The sequence below is a fragment of the Talpa occidentalis genome, unplaced genomic scaffold, assembly GCF_014898055.3.
Source record: "Talpa occidentalis isolate TD23 unplaced genomic scaffold, MPIMG_talOcc4v2.1 talOcc4.11, whole genome shotgun sequence".
Taxonomy (NCBI): domain Eukaryota; kingdom Metazoa; phylum Chordata; class Mammalia; order Eulipotyphla; family Talpidae; genus Talpa; species Talpa occidentalis.
In genome coordinates this window covers 84,006,955-84,021,814 of record NW_023601104.1, presented here as the reverse complement: position 1 = coordinate 84,021,814, position 14,860 = coordinate 84,006,955, and the positions used below count along the sequence as shown (strand labels likewise).

The window sequence follows — 14,860 nt, the reverse complement described above, 5'->3', positions numbered from 1 at the left end:
TATAATACACCTGCCTCCTGTACCCTTCAGAGAGTCTCATCAAAACCAAGTAACTCAGTGAATTAGCATAGTCAAATGTGAAATACTATCTTTGGCTAAAGACAAAATAGGATGCATGAGAGGAGAGTGAGAGAAGGGAGTCAGTTATGGAAGGGCATCTGGCAAAGTAGAATAATGTAGGCATGGTTGTTACATGGATACAAGTTGCTTCTTTGCCACTGATAAGCGTTTCAAGTGATTTGGTTATCCTCCACTTCCTTTACAGAGATGAATACACCCTTGCAATTGGAGATTTCATTTATCACTCTATATGTCTCTTACGACAACTTAAATATTCAGCATGCACTTCAAAAGGCAAACCATTTATTTGGGATCAAATATTTGTGACTTGGACAGGGATTTGAGTAGAAAACCTAATACTTGCCCCAAAGAAGGACAAAGTCAGGAACAGCATCATAGCTTGTTCTGGCTTGGGCTATAATGAGCATGCTCATGTGACTTACATTCCACTGTGCATGGAGCTCTCAGCCTCCTCCCTCCAGGATCTAAAGTTGTTCTTCAAATCATGGCACCTCTTGGTCAGAGTGGTGGCCAAATTGTTTGGATAGGACTTTCCACTCCATGATTGAGTCCACCTGTTCAAAAAGGGTTGGGGCAACTCATCCCCCTGGCTTTCAATTTTTATTACCTAGGCTTTCTCAAAATTCTCTCTTTCCTTTCTTTGGTTTGAAAAGGTAATACAGATACTGTTCTACAGAATTCATATTCCTCCTAAAACTTATGAAGTCTTACCAACCAGAGGTGTTTGAAGGAAAGGTCATCCTTTGAAAGAAATAATTATTCCCTTGAAAAAGATATTTTTTTTCAAAATTCTTTATTGCAGAAAAAGCTCATTGAATACTAGTTCCTCTCTAAAGAAATTAAGCTCCTATACCTTACAAATTCAAATGCAATACAGCAGATTCTCAGACATTTTAAGATCCATTAGGTTATCAAGTCTGTCCTTCTGTAGCCTACTTTAAATTCTCTCTGCAAGGTGATTAAAAGTAACATTTAATAACAGGTCAGTTGACAAGTAATTATTTAGCACCCACAGGGTGCAAAGCTCTATATGAAATGCTCAGAACTAAAACCTTTAAAGTTACATAATGGAAAGGGAAACAATAATATCTTTTTTTTTCTGAACATAGAAATAATATTCAGTCCTATTTTCTCCCATATTTTGGGAAGATGGGCTGTCAAAATTTATGCAAAAAGTTAATAATAACTTACATTTTTCTGGCTCTTTCCTTTGTCAAATTTATTTCACAATTTGTGGTAGGATCAAAACACTCTCGGGAGTAGAAAATGTATTATGTTCCCTTATTTTAAATGAGGAAACTGAGGCTCAGAATAAGACAACTAATGACTACCCATAGCTGAAATACTCTGGATTCTTGTTTAGTCTCTACTTTCCTTCAAATCCTCTTTGATGATACAACATGAAAGGCACAGAAACTTGCAGATGCAAAGAAAATCTCACTTTTCTCCTGCTTTCCTGGATATTACCCTTCAAATAAACTCCAAAGGTATTGACTAGGGGTGATATGCCCAAGCTCTGTGGTTCAGCAATGATCTATGTGGATCCTTGTTATATCACCAAACACCTTCCTTCCCACTGCCATCACCTTTATTCAATAGCATATGCATAATCAAATATATACATCCTTATGTTCATTGCAGCACTGCTTATAAAAGTGAAGTTATGGAGACACCCTAAGTGCCCAATGACAGATGACTGGATTGAGAAGATGTGGCACATATACACAATGGAAACACTATTAAGCCATTAAAAAAAAAAAAAAAAAGATGAACATCTCTTTTTTTGACAGCTTAGATGGAATTGGAGGGGATTATGTTAAGTGAAATAAGCCAGAGGAAGAAAGACAAATATCAGATGATTCAATCATATGTGGAATATAGGGAAACAAAATAAACAAAAAACAGGAACTGAAAAACTAAACCAAACAAAGTCTAGAAATATGACTGTACAATAAAGTCTGCTGGGGAAGGGAGAGAGGGGTTGAGACTAAGTGGGGAGGGGTCTAATGGAGTGTAGTGATGCAATTCTGAGGAGGGTGTGAACCTATTCTGCTAAACAACATACAGTGTTGAGAACAATGTTTCCTTAAAAACATGATTACTGTAAAAAATATACAGAAAAATGACTCAATAAAAAATCCAATTAATAGATTATTGAAAATGATCCATTTCCATAGTTCACCCTAATGTTTTGTACTACCATCATAATGTACCTGTTATAGCATATTTGCAAATAAAACAGAGAATCATAAGCCAAGCTTTTGTTACAAATCTAGTATTAGAAAGTGAACAACTATGGATGAGTCGGATTCCAGTGTACCATTATATTGTAATTAAAAGAGATATGATTTTAGTAAAATTAAATTTATCTCAGAACTTTGTGATAAGTCAAGAAAAGCATGGTAAATACAGACTCATTTTAGTGATCTAGTATAAATGCTCATATTCCACTAAATTAGTAACTCTTTATAAAACATTGTGATGGCTAAATACTAAGTTCTACATCTGTAACCTTTCCCTTCCCTTTGGATTTTCTCCCAGAAAAGAAGACTTTGGTTCCATTTATAAGCATAACATTGAACTTGAGGTAATTGTCATGATCCATTATTACTATAAAAACTCTTACATTGAAAAATAGATTCTTTTCCAGATGAGTTGATTTAAATTCACAATATACATGTATGACATCCATCAGCTATCTTAGTTTTAGTTCAAGATCTGTAGTCAAATACTTTAATGTAGTTAGGAAGTGTCATTTAGTCTTCATGAACATAAAGACCATAATTTACATTTCTACTTTCTTCTCTCAGTAATCTCTTTTTTACCTTCTCACTAATCGTTACACTGATTCATTCCTTTGAAGATGATTAAAATCCTTTGCTCACAATCTTGTCCTAAGATTTAATTTGTTTCCTACAATAAGATGTTACAAGAGGCAGGATACTTTGATATTTTATATTTTCAAATAATAAATTGACATTTTCCTTGGAAAAATTGGACACCAAAGAGGCTCAAGAAAAAGGAGGAAAAAAAATCTAAAGAATTGAGTGAAGTGTCTCCTTCCAAAATTATGGCCATTTAAAATATCTGTGAATTTGCCTTTTTGAGGTATTTTCTGATATAATCAAGCAAAGATGAGGTCACACTGAAAGGAAATTTGGGCACAGATACAAACAGAGGAATGATGACCGCAAGTAGATGAAATGAGATTAGAGTGAGTCTCCCATAAGCCAGGAATACCAAGGATTGTCAGTGACCTTCATAACCTAAGAGGAAAGGAAAGAGGCTCCTTTGAGGGCTTCAGCAGGAGTCGCATCTAGGCCAGCGAACACCTGAAAATTCAAGAAAATGAGTTTCTTTTGTTTTTCAGCCACCAATTTGTGGTAATTTTTTGTAACAGCTTTAAGGAACTAATACAAGGGGGATACTGTAGGGATTGTGCTTTATTTCCTTTCTCTTACCTAGATTTCAAGATAGAAACAATTTTCAGGCATGCTAGTCCTTCTCAATCTCCACACTTGAAAAGGATCACGAAAAATTAGAAGGTGGCAGACCTTGAAAATATCTTTGACCTTGATGTTAAGAGAGAGGAGCACAAAAGTTGTTTCTTGGATTAATAATAATGCCTGACAATTGCATAGTATTTCCTGATAATTTGATCCTCAAGGAAACCTTAGATGTAGATAACGCAGATAATAAAATTCTCCATTGGTGGATGAAGAAATTTTGGTACACAGAGATTTGATGACTTGTTTGTGTTTTTCAACAAATCAATAGAAAAGCCTGAACTGGAATCTAGATCTTACGCAGTTCTTTATTTTTATGGTTCTGCCATGAATCTCACAAATAGGTATGACTAGTTTATGATTTTCTGACATGATATTTGACCTTCTGTTTAAAACTTGGTACCAGTAACCCTGTGGCCTGAGTTGCTTAGCTGGGAGGCATTCCTGGGGATATGGAGGAAGGGGGATTCCGCTCCTTCTGTCAACTAACACATAGTGAGTATCTGTTGTAAAATATACTTGAAAGCATTGAAAAAGTATGTCGTTTGGGAATTAGATTCCTCTGACAGGCAAAATCATTGAGGAAATGGGAATTTAAACAAAATGAAAGAATAGAGTCCAAAAGTTGCTGAAAGTGCTCTTGGGAATATGATTTATGGCATGAAACATAAAAGGCCTGTAACAAACAACAGAATAAAGAATGTGGTTCCCAACTGTCAGGCCACAGCAAAGTGCCAGGCTAAATGTTAAAGAATCCTCTGAGGAATTTATTAAAAAATAGCAAGAGCAGAGTTTCTGTCAAGGGATTCTGAATCAACAGATCCGATTGCCTATAATTCCCATCCACCAAGGCCCAAGGAATGTCACATACATAATAAAAAAATGTGGGGAAACTGAGGCTGGCAATTTAGTTTGATTCCTCTTACTTCAAGAACAGAGGTTAAAAAACCTGTTTATTTTTATTTATTTATGCATACAAGAGCTGGGGTACAGGCCAGAGGTGGTGGGGTAAGAGGATTCACCAGAGACAGAGTGGGGAACAGAACAGGTAGATTGACTGAAATACACTGCTGATGGGAGCAGTGGGCCAGACAGGAGAGGTCTGCTGTGCCATGTGGGTAGCTCCCTGATCGGGGATCCAACTCATGCAAACAGCTTCATAATGCTGAGACTTAACCTCTTGCACCACCAGGGAGGCCCTAAAAAACTTGTTTTTGTGTACAGTGTCTTTCCACAGTAGCCTTGCCTCTCTGTTCAATGAGGAATCAGAGGTTCTTGGAAGGTATCCTTTGTTTTTTTCTGAAATCAGTCAGTTGGTGAAATTATAAAGTAGGGACTAGGGAGGACTCATACACGACCTTTCTCAGTACAGTTCATCTATCAAAACCCTCTTCAACCTGTTCTGCAATTTTCCAACAGGCAGGCAAATCAAGTGAAAGGGATATACTAGCCAGGTCAGTATAACTCAAAATAAGACATAGAAATTATTGGTCTTTTGAATCTACCAAATCTCTTTAATCATTACATTATTTTTATGCCAAGTTATATGTAACAGAGTGTCAATAATCTTTTCATTTCGTATGTTTTCAAAGTATCCTAACAAGTCTACTATTTATTTTATGCTAGATGCCAATCACCACATCTTCTTCATCTTTATCTCTTTTTTCAATTACTGTGTATGTGTTCAAAATATTTTCCCTCATTCTGTGATTAAATTTGCCTTAAGGAGGATTTAGCAACCTAATTGACCTGCACTAGTCAAACTTCTTCTTGCAGGGTGTACGTGCAGGAGGACATGGAGCAGGTTCTCTATGACCTGAGCAAATGGGGTAAAGGAGAAGTCCTGGAGCCCTCAGTGGCTTTTCAGGCTTTTTTTGGGATTTACCAGGTACATGGCAGGCGGGGGTGCTGGGGGGCTGGGAGGCCTCCCAGCCCTGACAGCCTCCCAGCCCCCAGCAAGTCTTCACTCTGTCTGGGCTCTCCGGGCTTCTCTCGCGTTCTCTCTGCTTCTCTTTCCTCTAATGGTTCTTCTCATGGTTCTGCTTCTTCTGGTAGTTCTGTTCTTTGCTTCTCTGCTCTCCTGCTGGTTCTGCTGGCGTCCCCGTGACGCTGCCTTTATAAGTGCAATCTTAGCTCAGGTGAATCCCATCTACATAGGCCCACACCCTACTCCAGGTGCCCGCCATAAGGCATGCATTCGGGACCACAGGGATCCATCATCAATCCTAATGATGGGAGGGCAGAAAACCCTGACACTTTTTTCACTTACCCTACACAGGGGTATTTACTATACGTTATATTCTTTCTTCCATTCCAAGATTTACTGACAAGTGGCAAGTACATAGGATAATTGTTTTGAGACCCTTTGATTTCCAAGTTCTCTTCAAATATTACTTGAAGACAACTTTTCTATCTTACCTTATTCATGAAATCACTTCATGATGGATACAGCATAGAAAAATGAAGAGCCATTTTCAATATTTTTTCAGTTTTTTCCTTGGTTTATTAAATGTTTAACTTGCTCCCATCAAAACAATCAGCTACATTCTTAAGCTATTGAACAACTCCTTTTTTTTTTTTAAGATTTTATTTTTATACAAGAACCAGGATACAGGCCAGATGCTCAGGAGGGTGAGAGGATTCACCAGAGACAGTGTGGGGAACAGAACAGGCAGACTGATGAAATACACTACTGAGGGGAACAGCAGGCAAGACAGGAGAGGTCTGTTTCGCCATGTGGTATTCTTGCCTTGCTGGCTGGGATCAAACCCACGCTGCAGAGGCTGCAGACCCCTTCACAGTGCAGCGCTCAACCACCTGCGCCACCAGGAAGGCCCTGACCAATTCCTTTAATATTGCCTTCCCAAGGATTTGAAATTATTTACTAGCAGTTCAGATGATGACCTAGAGGTTGGAGAATATTCTGAGGAAGTTCTACTACTTTGATATTCTTCAGAACTTGTTGTCTGCCTAGCCTATCTCTCTTGCAATTTTTATAGTACCCACAATCTCATTGGAATCCAGAATAATTTATCTTGTAGATTTTCATCGCCTTTGGCTGCTGGTTCCAGTTAGAACAAGAAAACAGAAAATAGAAGATTTAATTTGGTGTTAAGAAGCTCAGGAGGTGCTTGCTATGGGATTACAGAAATAATCAAGTTTTTATTTTATTTTCTTCGTTATCTTCATTTAATTACACATACACACAGAGAAAGCAATGTAGTTTTATAACCAGGGAAGAAAGTAGTTGTAACTATTGCATAGACTAAAAATCACTGTAAATATTAATAAGTTTGGATCTTGGATCATCAAGATTTGGAATCTGTCCATGATAGAGTTAGCACTAGAACAATAGGTAATACTCTAATGATGGTTAATTAGCCACTGCTTTGGAATTTCAGTTCCCATAGGATATCTCTAATGATTATTTTCCACTACGAGTACCTGCAGAGGCTTGTATAACGTGAAGGGCTGAATGTGATGAAACTGGCTCCTTCCAGACACTCAGATTTTATTATTATCAGTGGATATTTTATAAAAGCAACGAAGTACCTTTTCCTAGCTCAAGCCTGAGAGGCTATAACAAGGTATTTCCAATGGGCCTACAGCTACTCCCTCCAGGACATTGGAAATAGTTAACAAATTTCACCAAGAACTAGTATTCTGTAAAGAAGATTGGATAGCTTAACGTGTATGGAAGACAGGCATAAATTTTGTAAAGTATATACAATGGAATTTGTATCTTCAGATTGGGCAGGCCAAGCTAGTTAACCAGAGACCCTATAATTTACAGTAGTTGTCTTTAATGAGGCCACTGAGAGATTTGGGAATGTGAGTAGAAAGCAGAGAGAGTGAAAGTGGTTCTATAATAGAAAACAGAGGTTTGTAAATGTAGTTTTGGAAGACAGAGAAGGGTATAGTAAAAATTAGCATAACAGCCATGTCTATAGAAACATTCTTTACTTCTAAGCTTTCATTAAATCAAATACTAAGTGGCAATTACTGAACTACAATAGGCACATTCAAGCTCTGACAACTCTTAACCTTTTTGGACTTTATAAACCATTTGTCCTAGGTCACATAATGTCCCCATCACATAAGACCATAGGCTTCAATGCCATGTGGAACAATCTAGACTTCTCTGAATGGCTCAATTATTTCAATGTAATTCAAGACAGCTCTATTGAGGCATCCAGTATTCAGTGTGTGTTTTAATAGACTCTTGGGTCCTGAAAAGCATAAACTTAGGAGATGTACAGGTTGTCATCTGTTTTGGAGGGAGGAAGGCTTGCTTCCTGACGCAGAATTGTCCAACTGGGGGCATGCATAAAAGATAACGTGCACAATGAGCCAGATGCCATAAATATTTATTATACAACAGGGTTCAGAGAGGGCTTTACTAAGGAACTGAAAAATAGGTAAGCAGAATCAATAGGCTGCATTAACATTCACGTGTTTGTTTTCAGGTAACTGGTCTCCTATGTTCGTTGTGTAGTTGCTAAAAATGTCTCATGGTTACATGGGTTGATCAGCAATTATATATGTATTTGACCAGTTTGGAAACTGAGATTCAGACACAAAAAGGATGTGCTGCAGAATTAACCCTAAATTGACCCTCTATTAGAATTAACCCTAAATTAACACCCTAGAGATTTTTCAAAAAGTAAGCGAATTGGTGGGGGAATAGTTCTCTCACCAGGTCACAAATCACCACGATGCTTCTGCACTTTCACCTGAGTTTGATCTGCATACTGTCCTTAGAAACAGGTGAGACTAAGGACAGCAATTCAAGGATCCTTCAGGAAAGGATCTTGTCATAAAGTGGCCATTTAAGTATCCAGACATAATCTTAGTCAAAGACTGTTGTCTAAATGAGCACATACACCACAGCAACTCCCCCAACGTCATCATCAGTGTGATCATATCAAATCAGAAAAAAGCAAAAACAGCATCAAAAAAGAACCACACCTATGATATGGAAAATATTTCTAGTGAACAGGGCTGTGGTAGGTCTTGTGATGAATTTTGACTTTTAATAATGAAGAGTCATCAAGTATATCATGACTAGGAGTGAGATGTGGTGAGTTTGGGGGACTGCAAACAAGGAGCATACTTAGTTGGTCCTGAGTGCTGACAAGGCTACATAAGTGCCTCGAGAACTTCAAACCTAACGGCAAAGTCCACCCCCACCTCCCCTTCCACATGTGTCTGGCAGCTTGTTTGTCATAAATTCCTTCTCACTGAGGACACCCTTCATGATAACGTTCCACAATACTTAGCTTGTATGAAATGCTTTTGGGGACCTTTAATAGCATCATGGAAAGTGGATGATTAAAATTTGGGTCATGTCTCTGCAACCTTCTAAAAGTTTCTGGACTCCAGAGGCATCTTTCCAATTTTCCTATAGTCCCAGATCCTTCTTTTCATTGTGTCCTTATTAATTTCCAACATAATCCAATTTAACTGAGTGCACCAAATTTCTTTTGAGCAGAAATTTAGGTATGTAGTGCTGGAGACTTCCACACACTGCACCGTATCCTGAGATAGGAAAGAATTTAAAAAGTAAATATATATCAAAGTTGTTGGAAGATATGTAAATCATAAAAAAATCAAATAAAAACAGCAAAAGAAAATAAAATAAAGACACCAGAATTACCAATGTGTATGTGTGTCCATTTACATATGTAAACACCTGGATGCATTATGCACACATAGTTTCTTTGTTGAACAATTCATTGTTCCAGACATGGGGTTCTCAGAAAATTTTACATGATGTTTACATAATATGTCGTTCAATTTTATTCTATTCAAAGCAATCTTATTTGTTAAGGGCATTTAGCTACCTATATCATCAAATTCCTAGATGATCTTAATTGTTTCCTTTTCCTTGCATTCTCAGTCCTTAAAGTTTTTCAAAATTGTACCTTAGAATCTGTCTTCCTTCCATGGCTGCTGCCACAGCCGTTGTTTGGACCAGTCTTCTCCACCTCATTACTCTTGGCTTCTGGGACTAGATGAGATGTGAGGAGGGACATTCTCATGCAAGAGCTTCAGTTGCATGCCTCACCTTGCCCACTACACACTGGCTTCTAGTCCCTGCTTGTAAAAGCAAAAATGTCTCCCCACATTGCCAGATTCTGTTTCTCTGTGTGTGTGTGTGTGTGTGTTTGTGTGTGTGTGATCACGTAATCAGGATAGGGGACCGGCAAATCTCCCAATGGAGAAACCCTCGTCTAAACCTTCATCATACAGTTCTTAGGCTCCTACAAGTCCCCCTGCTTGGTCTCCCTACTTCTAATATCATCATGCCTCCACACTGCTGTTGCAAGTGATCAAAACTGTGCTACCCCCAAATATGTCTTTTTAACAAGAGATTCATTTTATCAGAAGAGCCACGACGGCCCAGGGAGGGTCACTTTTGAAAAAGATACTCACACATAAGCTTCTGTAAGGGTGCGGACCTGGAAGGCCCAATCTCCTTATCACTTTTCCATGGAGAGAGCAAGACTTGACCTGCATGATTTTGTCTCCCTTATCTTTCCCAGTGACCTCCTAACTGACCTTTCCTTCCCTTTCCTTAAGTCCCCTGTCTTCACTAAGCTATTTAAGATGGCAGCTGAAGCATGTGCTGATTTACACAGCCATGTTAAGTCTCTCGCATGTATGTAGGAGGTAAATGTGTTACTATTCAACCTTCTGATGGGCTCTTTGCTCTTATGAGTTTGCCTAATGCTTATTTGATTATTTTCCAGCTTGGAAAAATCCAGAGGGATAAAGGGTAATTTGCTTTGTGCCCCGACATTGTTAACATGATCCTTTATGTTACCAAGCACGTGGCAATTACTCCCACACTTCATTTTATTTTTTTTTTAACTGGAAATGCAAAAAATCCATAGTGGACTATAAACTGTTCTTCACTAAGGATCCTTGACATCATCATCTCCTCTCACCTCCCTATACCTTTCCCCATAGTTTCATTCTCTGCTCTAGTGATAGAGAGCTGACTTATTCCACTTGTCCAAGTCTTCTATTTAGTTCTGCTTCCTCCCTCCATATACTGCTTCTTTGGCTACATACCCCCTCTGAAGATGGAACCCCCCCCAATCACTCTGTAAGAGTTTTTCTCCAATGTTGTACTGAGTGAATCCTTTTCTGACACCCACCTCTAAACTAACAACAAACCCATTGCTATGTAATTTGATTATACTCCATCTCCCTCCTTTCTCAGGCAACTCCCTGCAGACTGCTGGATTGGAGAGGCATTCCCTTGTTTCCTCGCTGGCACCCACCTTGAGTATTTCTAACAGTAGGAGAATGACTTGAGCAGTGAAGTCTTTCTGAAACTGGATCCCTGCAGCTCAAGTCTATGGTCATGCTTGCTTTGTTGGGGCTGACACTGGCTGCCTTAACCTGTTGCCTCTGGGGTGGTCCCCTCCCCAGAATCAAGCATGTGCAGCCAGGGTCCGGGTGAAAGCAGCAGAGGCAGCAGCAGCATTTTACCACCCACTTCCCCAATGTGAGGGAACCCATGTATTCCAGCAGCACCCAGGCCACCAAAGGCAGCTGCAGCAGGAGTAGCAGTGGTGGGACGTTTCCCCATCTGCCACCCAAACACACGCCTGTGGGCAGCACCCACACAGCTTTGAAAGTTGTGGCAGCAGCAAAAGCACTGGCAGGCATTTCCCTGCCTGCTGCCCCCAGAGCAGCCGCCGGAAATGCTTCCTGCAGACCTGCTCAGGTCAGCGGCAGTTGGCAGCAGCAAAGGACAGGGGTGTCTTGTCCCCCTGCCTTGCTGCCCCAGGGCATGCATCCCTGGGGTTCTGGCAGCAAAGGGGACTCTAAGTACTGTGGCTTCTGGCTTGGGACCCTGGGGAGGAGTGATGGTTTCCCCCTGGAGCCATAGGCATTGGAGGCCTTCTGAGTGCACGGCCAACATGGTGGGCTTCCAGTAGAGCCCAATCTGCAGCAGCTGGGACCCATATCCTAAGGCTGCTGCAGGGTACCCCCACCTTCCATTCTTACACACAGCCCCACCTCAGGGCACCAGGTGCAGGGTGCCTCCAGCTGTGACTCCCTGGAGCCCACTGGCCCAGAGTCTGCTCCAACATCCATGCAGGTCAGGTCCATGCAGGCAGTAGGGTTTCCCCTTTTGTATCTAGTGCCAATATTATAAATGGACAAATCATGTTCAAGCTCTTAAACAGTCAGTCAAAGGCTTGACATTGTTATGTGGATCAAAAGTCAAGCAAACTGATTGGCATTTAGTGGCACCAATCAAACACTTAGGGTGGAAAAATTGTATTGTCCAATCAGCCTTGTGGGATGGGGGGCGGGAGATGCTGATATGAAGAGAGCAGGAGCCAGCTTGATTCCCTGAGCAGCCAGCCTCCAAAGAAAGGTCTCAGAAGACACTCCAAAGAAGAAGCATCCAGTAGAAGACCTCCAAGGGACTCTGAGGCCTCCATAGACCGCAAAAGACCTGGCTTCTTCACTTGTTTCCAGCCTTGCCTCTGACATTGCACACAAAAAGCACTGTTGGCCTTGACCTGGTTTTCAAAGAGCTGTGGCTACTGGCTCATACCAATAGCTCACAAAGAGCTGTAGTACTGGTGTCTGACACTGCTTCCTGGCGACTGGTGCTGAATAGCATTATTGACCAGTGTAGACCAGCACTGCCAACAGGTGACTAGCACTCTGTGTCCAGCCATGTTGAGAGCTGTCCACCACTCCTGATTGTCCAACACTGCCTCCTACTGCTGTTGCCTTGTTGTTGTCTGGTCCTGCATCCATGTGGGCTGCTGCAGTGTCACCTCAGAGGCCCCACCTATCTTCTAGCCATGAGTTGGATCTGGCCTACTCCTTGCTAGTGAGTGACCAGCTCCAGGCCCTCATTGACAGGACAGCACCTTCTTGCCTGAGTGGTGTTTACATGGGACTACTGGACACTGCAGACACTATCTGGGGTGAGCCAGTGGCCACTTGTGATCCTGGAACTTTTTTTGCTCCCCTAATCTCCTGTTTATCAAATAAACCCCATTGTAGCTTCGCCCTGAGACTGAGTGTTCTTGCAACTGTCAGCACATGTGTGAGAACCCACAGATGGTGACCTGTCCCCCACCTTTGGCATGGTCTTTGGAACTGATTTTAGCACTGTTTTAATTCCATGGGGTTTTGCAGGCTTCTAAGTCTAAGAGGCGATTAATCAAATGATTTACATTTGATTTAAGGTACAAATGTAAGAAAAATTTAAAATAAAGTACACTCCTTTCAGGGTTACTTTTAACTTTAAAATTCATTTTATTACTGCTAGAATTTGAAATAAAAGTTAGTAGTCCTTAACATGAGAAAATGGCGCAAATCATTTCTACGGCTGATTGAGAGCACTTCTGTGGTGCCAGCACCAGTCTGTTCCTCCTGACAGCACAGCTTCTGATCTGTAACAGTGAACCTCATTACTCACCTGGGCTTTAATAGGGGGCTGTCACCTATTGATCCCTGCATGCCCTTGTAAGGATTAGGAGAGAGCACTGGGGAGGCATGAGACAGTGGCATTGTTAGCCTGTCTAGAGAGAAAGGCAAACTTGATGTGAAGATTAGATGGCCGGAAAGACTTAGAGAAATGGAGGGAAAATAAATTGAATTTGACTCCCTGCTCATATAGAATATTTTTAAAATTAGAAAACATAAGTAAAAATAAAGATTGACTATGTATTGAAAGCTGTCTTTGTGCAAATTTATTCCTAATTTTAACCATTGCAATTTTTGATATGTTAAGTTACATAAACGACTACCTTTTAAATAAAGTAGGAAGAAATGGCGAGAAAAGTACACATTTCCTGAATATATTTTATATGCCAGCAATACTACTTCAAGTATCTCTGTTTTTTCTTATTTGGAAACTGAAAGGCTGTGAGTTCAGGAGTGAGTTTATCAACACAAAACTGGTAGGTTTTACACTATAATTCAAACATGATTTTTTTTTCTAACTGTATATTCCACATAAATTTTAGTTCCCTCTTACTCTGTATGTATCACTTCTGAGGATTAAGAGTAGTCCTTTATTTCTAGCATGTTGGAGTTCAGTATATAGTTCTGGATTCACTGTGTCTTCAATTCATGGTCTTTTTTCTTCTCACCTGCCTGGGGAAGTGAAAGCAGGTGAAGGTTACTCAAAGAAAGTTCTACTGAACTGGTTACCAATTAGGGAATAATTGCAATTAAGAAACTCCTCTTCATATGAGAAGATTCCAGGAATAGTGAAGTCTAGAGTAGATTATGGTAAATGGAGGTAGAGTTTATTTTGGGATTATGATAGTTTGTTCACCAAAAAGAGCAGAGGGCCATGTATATTAAGGGCAGTAGCCAATCGATCCTTACAAATACCTGAGCCTGCAGGGAATCCTGTGCAGGGAATCCTGCAGCAGATGTCGCAGGGAAGCCTGAGCAGGGGATCCTGCAGCAGATGTCACACGGAAGAGCAGGATATCTGAAGTCAATCTTGGAGAGAAAATTCTGAAATTGGAGGTTGACAAGGTGAATTTAATCAGTTTGTGGGGAGTATGTCACCCTCACCCTCCATGTCTAAAAAGAAAAGTTCATACAAGGGGTTAACACCAATTGAAAATATAAAATAAAAGGGACTAGAAATTCAGATTGAATGGCTAATTTTTAATTTGCTAATTTTTAATCTGATGAAAATCTTCATGAAGACAAATGTTTTTGTATCACTCACAGTAACTCCATGTGATGTGAAGGATTTAGATAAGGCCACCTCCCTATCTTCACTACTCTGCCAATTGTCCACTACGTTGGTAGAATGCACGGCATTCTTCTCCTTTTTAAAAATTATTGCCTCATGTAATTGCCTGTCCAGACAGCATTGCTAGTCTCTCCCACATGTCAGAATCAGCTCAAATGCCTGTAGAAAAGGCAAATTCTGGGCCTCCCTTGTGGTGCAAGGGGATAAGTCGCAGCATTATGAAGTCATCTGCAGCCACTGCAGCACGGGTTGGATCCCAGGCCAAGGAGCTGACCCACATGGCTCGGTAGACCTCTCCTGACTCCTCTACTACTCCCCTCAGCAGTGTTTATCAGCCTATCTGCCTGTTTTGCTCCCCTCTCTGTCTCTGGTGAATATTCTCACCCCCATACCTCTGGCCTACACCCGAGCTCTTGTATGCATAAATAATTAAATCTTTTTAAAAAATGAAATGTCAGATTCCTGAAGTAACTCCTACTAAATCAGACTATCTGATAAATAGGCCCAATAATTT

The 14,860-nt window shown here is 40.3% G+C and overlaps 1 long non-coding RNA gene across 1 annotated transcript; it reads right to left on the bottom strand.

Annotated features, from left to right (window-relative positions):
* Window positions 1-12,899: 12,899 nt before the first annotated feature.
* Window positions 12,900-14,547, bottom strand: LOC119238313 (uncharacterized). The gene is made up of 4 exons (XR_005123536.2): window positions 14,320-14,547; window positions 13,971-14,099; window positions 13,609-13,727; window positions 12,900-13,021 (listed from the first exon to the last, which is right to left on the bottom strand). It is a non-coding gene; the product is annotated as an uncharacterized LOC119238313 (long non-coding RNA).
* Window positions 14,548-14,860: the final 313 nt, after the last annotated feature.